The sequence below is a fragment of the Cyprinodon variegatus genome, unplaced genomic scaffold (genome assembly GCF_000732505.1).
Source record: "Cyprinodon variegatus isolate N-32 unplaced genomic scaffold, C_variegatus-1.0 Scaffold730, whole genome shotgun sequence".
Taxonomy (NCBI): Eukaryota; Metazoa; Chordata; class Actinopteri; order Cyprinodontiformes; family Cyprinodontidae; genus Cyprinodon; species Cyprinodon variegatus.
This window is the reverse complement of record NW_015151183.1, coordinates 164,791-171,514: the sequence shown is the minus strand read 5'-3', so window position 1 is coordinate 171,514 and position 6,724 is coordinate 164,791.

Sequence of the window (6,724 nt, the reverse complement as noted above, 5' to 3'; positions counted from 1 at the left end):
GATCATTCGATTTCATCCTGGACACTACAGAAAATGGGCTAAAAGTGTTAAAAACCGGAATTCTCCTTTAATTTAAAGATCAACAATAATTCAAGCTGTAAAACCTGCTTGTGAAACAACCATGTTTTACTACAAACTTAAAATATAAAAGATTAAATGTTTGAAGCTGGTGGTATCATACAGTGATCTAGTTTATCAGTATGAGTGCACATAGGAACAAAAAATGACTAACTGAGCTATGGAAGCCAAAGGAATGCATAGATGGAAAATAATCTAGATTTTTCAATAATTAAGTCCATGTGAAGATTAGATTAATCGATAAAACCAAATTAGAATTGCCCAGGCCTAATTTACAGATCTGTAAGGTTTCCAGTATGTGTCCCCCCAATGTTTAAATCCCTTCTATACTCTAAGCTCGGTGTATTCTGTGTAGGTAGGCTGAGTCTTTACATCAACAGCAACTAGAGTCTCTTTTATTGTAAATTAAAATGAGAGATGATGGGAAGAATAGATCTCAGATTGTATATCCAGATAGATTAAAGAATGTATTTATACCACAAAGGGAGTAGTGGGATTTTACAAACTGCATAATAAATATTTTGTCTGAATTTCACAGAACAAACTTACAAGGTTGTATTAAAATGTAGAGTTGTTATGGTCCACACACAGATAGACAAGGACAGGCAATTAGCAATACATTGAAGGTAAAGATATATATGTTCATAATTAAATATATGCTAACAGAAATTCTTGCTGTTTTGATTTCACAGATTCTATGACTACTTTTGTAAATTCTGGCAGTGAAATGTGTTGAAAAAAGCAAGAAAAAAACAAGGTTGGAAGTATCTTCTGAAAATGATGTAAAAGCGTAAGGAGTCAAATAACCCAACAGTTTAGGAGACACCAAAATCAGGAAAACAATCCCACATGAACAATTACTTTTTTCTTGAATGCTACAATGATTAGGGATGCAATCTTAATTCAACAACCCAAAATAATTTTCTTTACCAAGAAGAAGATCAATCTTCTTTAGTCCTTCAGAAGACTGATCATTCAGCCTTAACTTCCACCACCAGTACCTCCGTAGAATTACATTGACCACAGGAAAGCAAGTGGTTTAGTGACCAGGAACTGCAAATCTTAACACAGCTCAACATAACCAGTCTACTACTCCAGATAAAGTCACTTCATTACTGTGATGAGTCAAATTCTGAAAGTTTTTACAATCTGGAAGCAAAAAAAACAGATACAGATTCAGAAATGGGAGCAAGATTTAAAAATAAAGGATCAATATGATCAGGTAGACAAGAAAAAACAGAGAAATGTACATCCCTCTAAACAAGATGAAAGTGGACCAGAACTGACTGAACCTTTGTCCACCATTAGTATACCCAATCCCCAGGGGGCTATAGCATCCAGCCTTAATGTCAATCATCCGCTGAATTTAGCAATAGATGAACCCATCAACAGGCAAGAAAGTCATCCATTCAATCCCAAGAACGAAAGTACACAGAGTGAACAAGCAGAAGGCAGGAGCTTTGTGCAGACTGGAGTTCCAGTAGGTGATGGGGAAAACCACCAAACGGCATCAGGTCTTTCTTCTTTCCTTAGTGAAACCCTTTTAGCACCTCCAGGTCCTTCTCAGCAGATCATCACAATAAATAAATCAAGCAGCTCTTTGAAAGACTTGGTTGACTGGACACCCTCTGAACCTGTCTGTGGCGGATTCAAGCCAACCAGCTCCTCCTCAGTGAGTGAGGAAACTTCCAAAATAATGATCAACTTAACTTCAGCTGCAAACATGCCTCAACTGAAGAGCAGCTTCAGTTACAAAGAAACAGATACCATAAAACCATTGCTTCAGTCCAGGTCTCTGGAGGAAATTAAAGAGTCAGCTGGACCTGTGGACCACTCTATTAAGAACAGATCAGCCGATCCCGACCTCTCCAATGTTTCAGAGTCTACCGTGTGGAGAAGAGACCATGGTGACTCTTCTCATTCTCTCAGCTGCCCTTTTATTCATCAGGAGCTTCCTGCAAACAACATCAACTTACCCAGAGCTTCAAGTTTACCCAACATGAAGCCCCAAAGCAGGCTTAAAGCTCTAAGTTTACCCACGATGAAGTCCCAAAGAGGCTATGAGGAGTTTACTCCTGATTTAATTTATAAAGAAGATGATGTAACCTACATGTTCCGGTGTTCCAGTCCAGGTCTGTACTGGTGCAGACAGACTGGCCTGGTGTTTGACATGAAGGGAGAAGGAGACGTGTCCTACAGGATTGTTCCTTGGGACACAAGGTTACTGAGCCAACATGGCAAGAAGCCTGCAGGACCTCTGTTTGACATCAGTTGTCAGCAGCAGTCTGTGGCTCAGCTTCATCTCCCTCACTGTGAGATCCGTTCACACTGTGAGATCCTGTCAGTCGCTCACATACATGATGAAGGCATTGAGTTTATCAGACCTGAGAGGATCACAGAAACTCATGTTGTCATCAACATCACAGGGTTTTCTGGTTTTGGTATTACTCTAGGTAAGTATATTCGCCCAGTCAATGCGCTGGTTCTGCTGTTCTACAAGCCTCCAACGGATCATAATTCTGATCATATGATTAATGTTCTGGTGCTGCCAAAAAATGTTGTTTTCAGAAATGTATTGGTTTTTAGGAAGGAATTAGATAAAGAAGAAATCTTTATAGAGATGCCTCCACACTGTAAACTGCAGCCCAAAAAGCATTACACTCTGTCCACCAGTCCTGGAGAAGACTCAGTTCAGGTTCAGCCAACAAAAGCTAAGTTTGATGCAGGATCTTACGACAACTACTTAACAACATTCCGGGTGGTTTATAAGAAAGCAATGAAAGACATGAAACTGTCTCTGAGGAAAAAGAACTCCAGCAGTGTCTGGGAGAGTGTGGTTTGTTTTTCTGTTGCTGAAAATAAAAGATCCTCGAGACTGATCCAACCAGATTTTAATTCAATGCAGCAACTCGGAGTGATAAGGAGAAGCTTTGCTGAAGGGATATCAGAACCTGTTCTGAAGAGTCTGCTGGACAAACTGCTGGAGGAAAGAGTCCTCAATGATTCTGAGAGAGAGCATGTAGAGTCTGAGAAGACCAAAATGGACAAAGCTCGAGTTTTAGTCGACACTGTGAAGAAGAAAGGTAATGATGCAAGTTCAGCAATGATCAGCTTCCTCTGTGAGCTCGACCCATTCTTCTCCCAACATCTGGGGCTGATATAGGGAGAAGTTTAAAATATGTGAAGTGCTAAGAGCTCTGTTGTCTGTTAGCCCAAAAAAGGTTACACTTAATTTAGATATTTTAAATACTAATTTAGAAAGATTACAAACAAGCTTAAACTTTGATAGAGTTAAAGCTGCCTGCTGAAAGGACTGACATGAATATGGCTGAAATGAACATTTAACTTTCAATACGATAATGACCCAAAACATACATCTGCAAGCACTGGATGGATGACAACAGAAAATATTTGACTGCTGTTAAGAACTGAGTGAAGATTTCTTTCACATTGAGGATCTGTGGAGACACCATTTTCCAAACCCAGAAGAGGCTGAGCAATTTGTCTGAAGGAGATGATCAGCTGTGAAAGAATGAAGGACGCTTCCTTATGCTACAACAAAAAGTTCTGGGGTTTTTTTCTATGTAACCGTCATTTGTTTAGAATGTATACAATGGACTGGTGAATTGTCCAGGGTGTACCTCACCTCTCGCCTGTAGACAGCTGGAGATAGGCACCAGCATCCCTCGCGACCCCGTTTGGGATAAGCGTGATGGAAAATGGATGGAGGGTATACAATACTGAGTTGCTCTATAAGTTTGCATGTTATTTCCTTTACATTCTCTTTGTATTGTAGTAGTTTGGACTGGACTATCCTGCTCTAGTATTGTTGAATGTTCCTCTGTTCCTTCCCTGTGAACCAATCAGCTCTGCCTTTTGTTTATCTGGTAGTTTATCTTCAGATGCTTAAATATTCAAACTTTTATTTTGCCTGTGATAGGTCTGTGTTCTTTGTTCAATTTAATGTCTGGTCTGTCCTTTCTCCTGATTACACACAGTTAGTCTGTGTTATCCAAACAGTTTTCTGATGGTTAACAAAAGTTAGCATATACTAGGGCTGGGAAATTAATACAATTTTAAAATAATTTTTTTTTGTTTTTAAAGATCTTATTTTTGGAAAATCGAGATGTTTTTACCAATCCGCCTTCTGGGCTTCCATAGCTCAGTTCAGTTAAATCAGTTCATATCATCACTTTTTGTTCTTAGATTTGTGGTCCTAAGTTGCTGCAAACATTTAGCCTGTTATATTATGTTGGGAAACATGCTTGCTTTTATCTGTGTTTATAAATTCTAGTCGCCTCCCAGAGTGGATGATTGGAAAGAAAAGATTACTTTTTGTATATTTGTGTATGTCATTTGTCAATTTAATTTTAAAACTTAAATGGGAAAAAAAAATAAAAAAAATGTATCGCATTTGGTAGGAAAACAATCGAAGATTAGATTTGAGCCATTTCACCCAGCCCTACCATATATTTATAATTCTAAGTGTTCTAATATGCTTAATTTTATTCTTATTTTAACATTATAAAAATGATTAATACTGTAACCCCAGTTGTGATACATAAAACTAAATTGTGTATAGGCCTATATTGTATCTGCACATGTATTGGAAATAAGTTATGTTTATCAACTATAAAAGGGTGATATTCTGAAATGCCTTCTACAAATAATTTAAAAGCAACAATATATTAATGGGATTTGCGAAAATCTAAATTCAGATTTGAATGGATTTATTTCTCAGTTGCTAATAAACGTGAAATATTTATACTAATCACTCATTGCCTTTCTACTTTGCTGCTGACACCCTTGAATTTCCCTACCATGGAACAATAAAGGAATGTTATCCTTTTCTATATTGCATTCACTTAAAGAGAATATTAAGGGTGTGCAGGTGGCGCAGTGGTTAGACCAAGCCTACCCAAAGTGGGTCCTGGAGGGCCGCTGTCCTGCAGGTTTTTAGAGGTTTCCCTGCTTCAGCACAGATTATTTCCATTGATTTTCTCCATTATATTTTCTGAGCCAGGCCTGCTGTAATGAGGGTTGCACAATCAAGAGATATATTAGAAAATTGAATAAAGACTGAAATTGTAAGGCTTAGAACAATAGGATCCAACATTTGAAGCAGACAAATAGCTAGATTTCTCAAAACATTTATCGTAAACTGAACCTGAGTAAGCAGTGTCGGCACCTAAGGCAGGAACCTCGAGAGGAGGAAACAACAGGTTAGTTGGGGTTAGTGTGTCTTTCTGGAGATGGGTGTTAACAAATGTGTTAGTCACTAACCTGGTCTTAAAGTTCAGTCCGAGTACAGAGAATGAGGTTGCTTCCATCAGGTTAGCATGATGTGGCGAATACTGCCCAGAAAGTACCAGAAGCTGATGTATTGGAGGTCGGAGGAAAGGCAGGATCTTCAGAACTGAGAAGGTATGCAGGATAATTCAGAGGACGAAGACAAAAGTGGATCTGTGATGTGCTCAGGAATCAGAGCCAGGAGATCAGATATCCAAAGAGGTGCCGAAGGGAGATCCATAGTGGTGTCGGGAAACGGTTCCAGGTTTGGTACACATGACAGGCAGAGATCCGGCAGGAGTCAGAGGTCGGGTAAACAGATCAGAACGGGGACAGGATCAGGTAATAAAAAACAAAGGAAGGCTAAAACATGTCTCACCACTGGTTTGAAATAATCTGGCGCCAATGGCTGGTCTGAATGCTGGTAAAATAGAGACTGAAGCAGGTGGTTCAGATAAGCAGGTGAGTGAAATGAGTAATCAGACCAGACATCAGCACCAAGATCATGACAAAAATATTTATATACGTCTTTAAAATATGAAATATTTAGATAATCTTTAAAAAAGGATCGCAAATGTATTTACAGTGGATACGGAAAGCATTCAGACCCCTTTAAATTTTCCATGGTTTGTGTCATTGCAGCCATTGCTAAAATAAAAAAAAGTCCTTTTTATTTCTCATTAATGTACAGTCAGCACCCCATCTTGACAGAAAAGAAAAAACTGAAATATCAAATGGTCATAAGTATTCAGACCCTTTGCTGTGACTCTCATATTTAACTCACGTGCTGTCCATTTCTTCTGATGCACCTTGAGAATGTTCTGATCCTTCATTGGAGTCCAGTCCAGTCCACACACCTGTCTATATAAGACCTTACAGTTCACAGTGCTTGTCAGAACAGACGAGAATCCAGAGCCCAGGCCAGGGATAGAATTGTGGCAAGGCAGAAATGTGGCCAATGTTACAAGAGAATTTCTGCAGTTCTCAAGGTTCCTAAGAGCACAGTGACCTCCATCATCCTTAAATGGAAAGAGCCATTCTACTCAATACTGAGCAAAGGGTCTGAATACTTATTACGATGTAATATTTCAGTTTTTCTTTTTTAATAAATTTGCAAAAATGTCAACATTTGTGATTTTTTCTTTTAAGATGGGGTACTGAGAGTACATTAAAGTGAGATATAAAATGAACTTTATTGATTTTAGCAAATGGCTACAATGAAAGGAAGAGTGAAAATCAGAATCAGAAATACTTCAATAATACTTTAATAATACTTATAATAATCCCAGAGGGAAGTAACTTTTGTTACACGCTCCAGTTACAGTTTTTTGTTGTGTATATATATATATATATACAC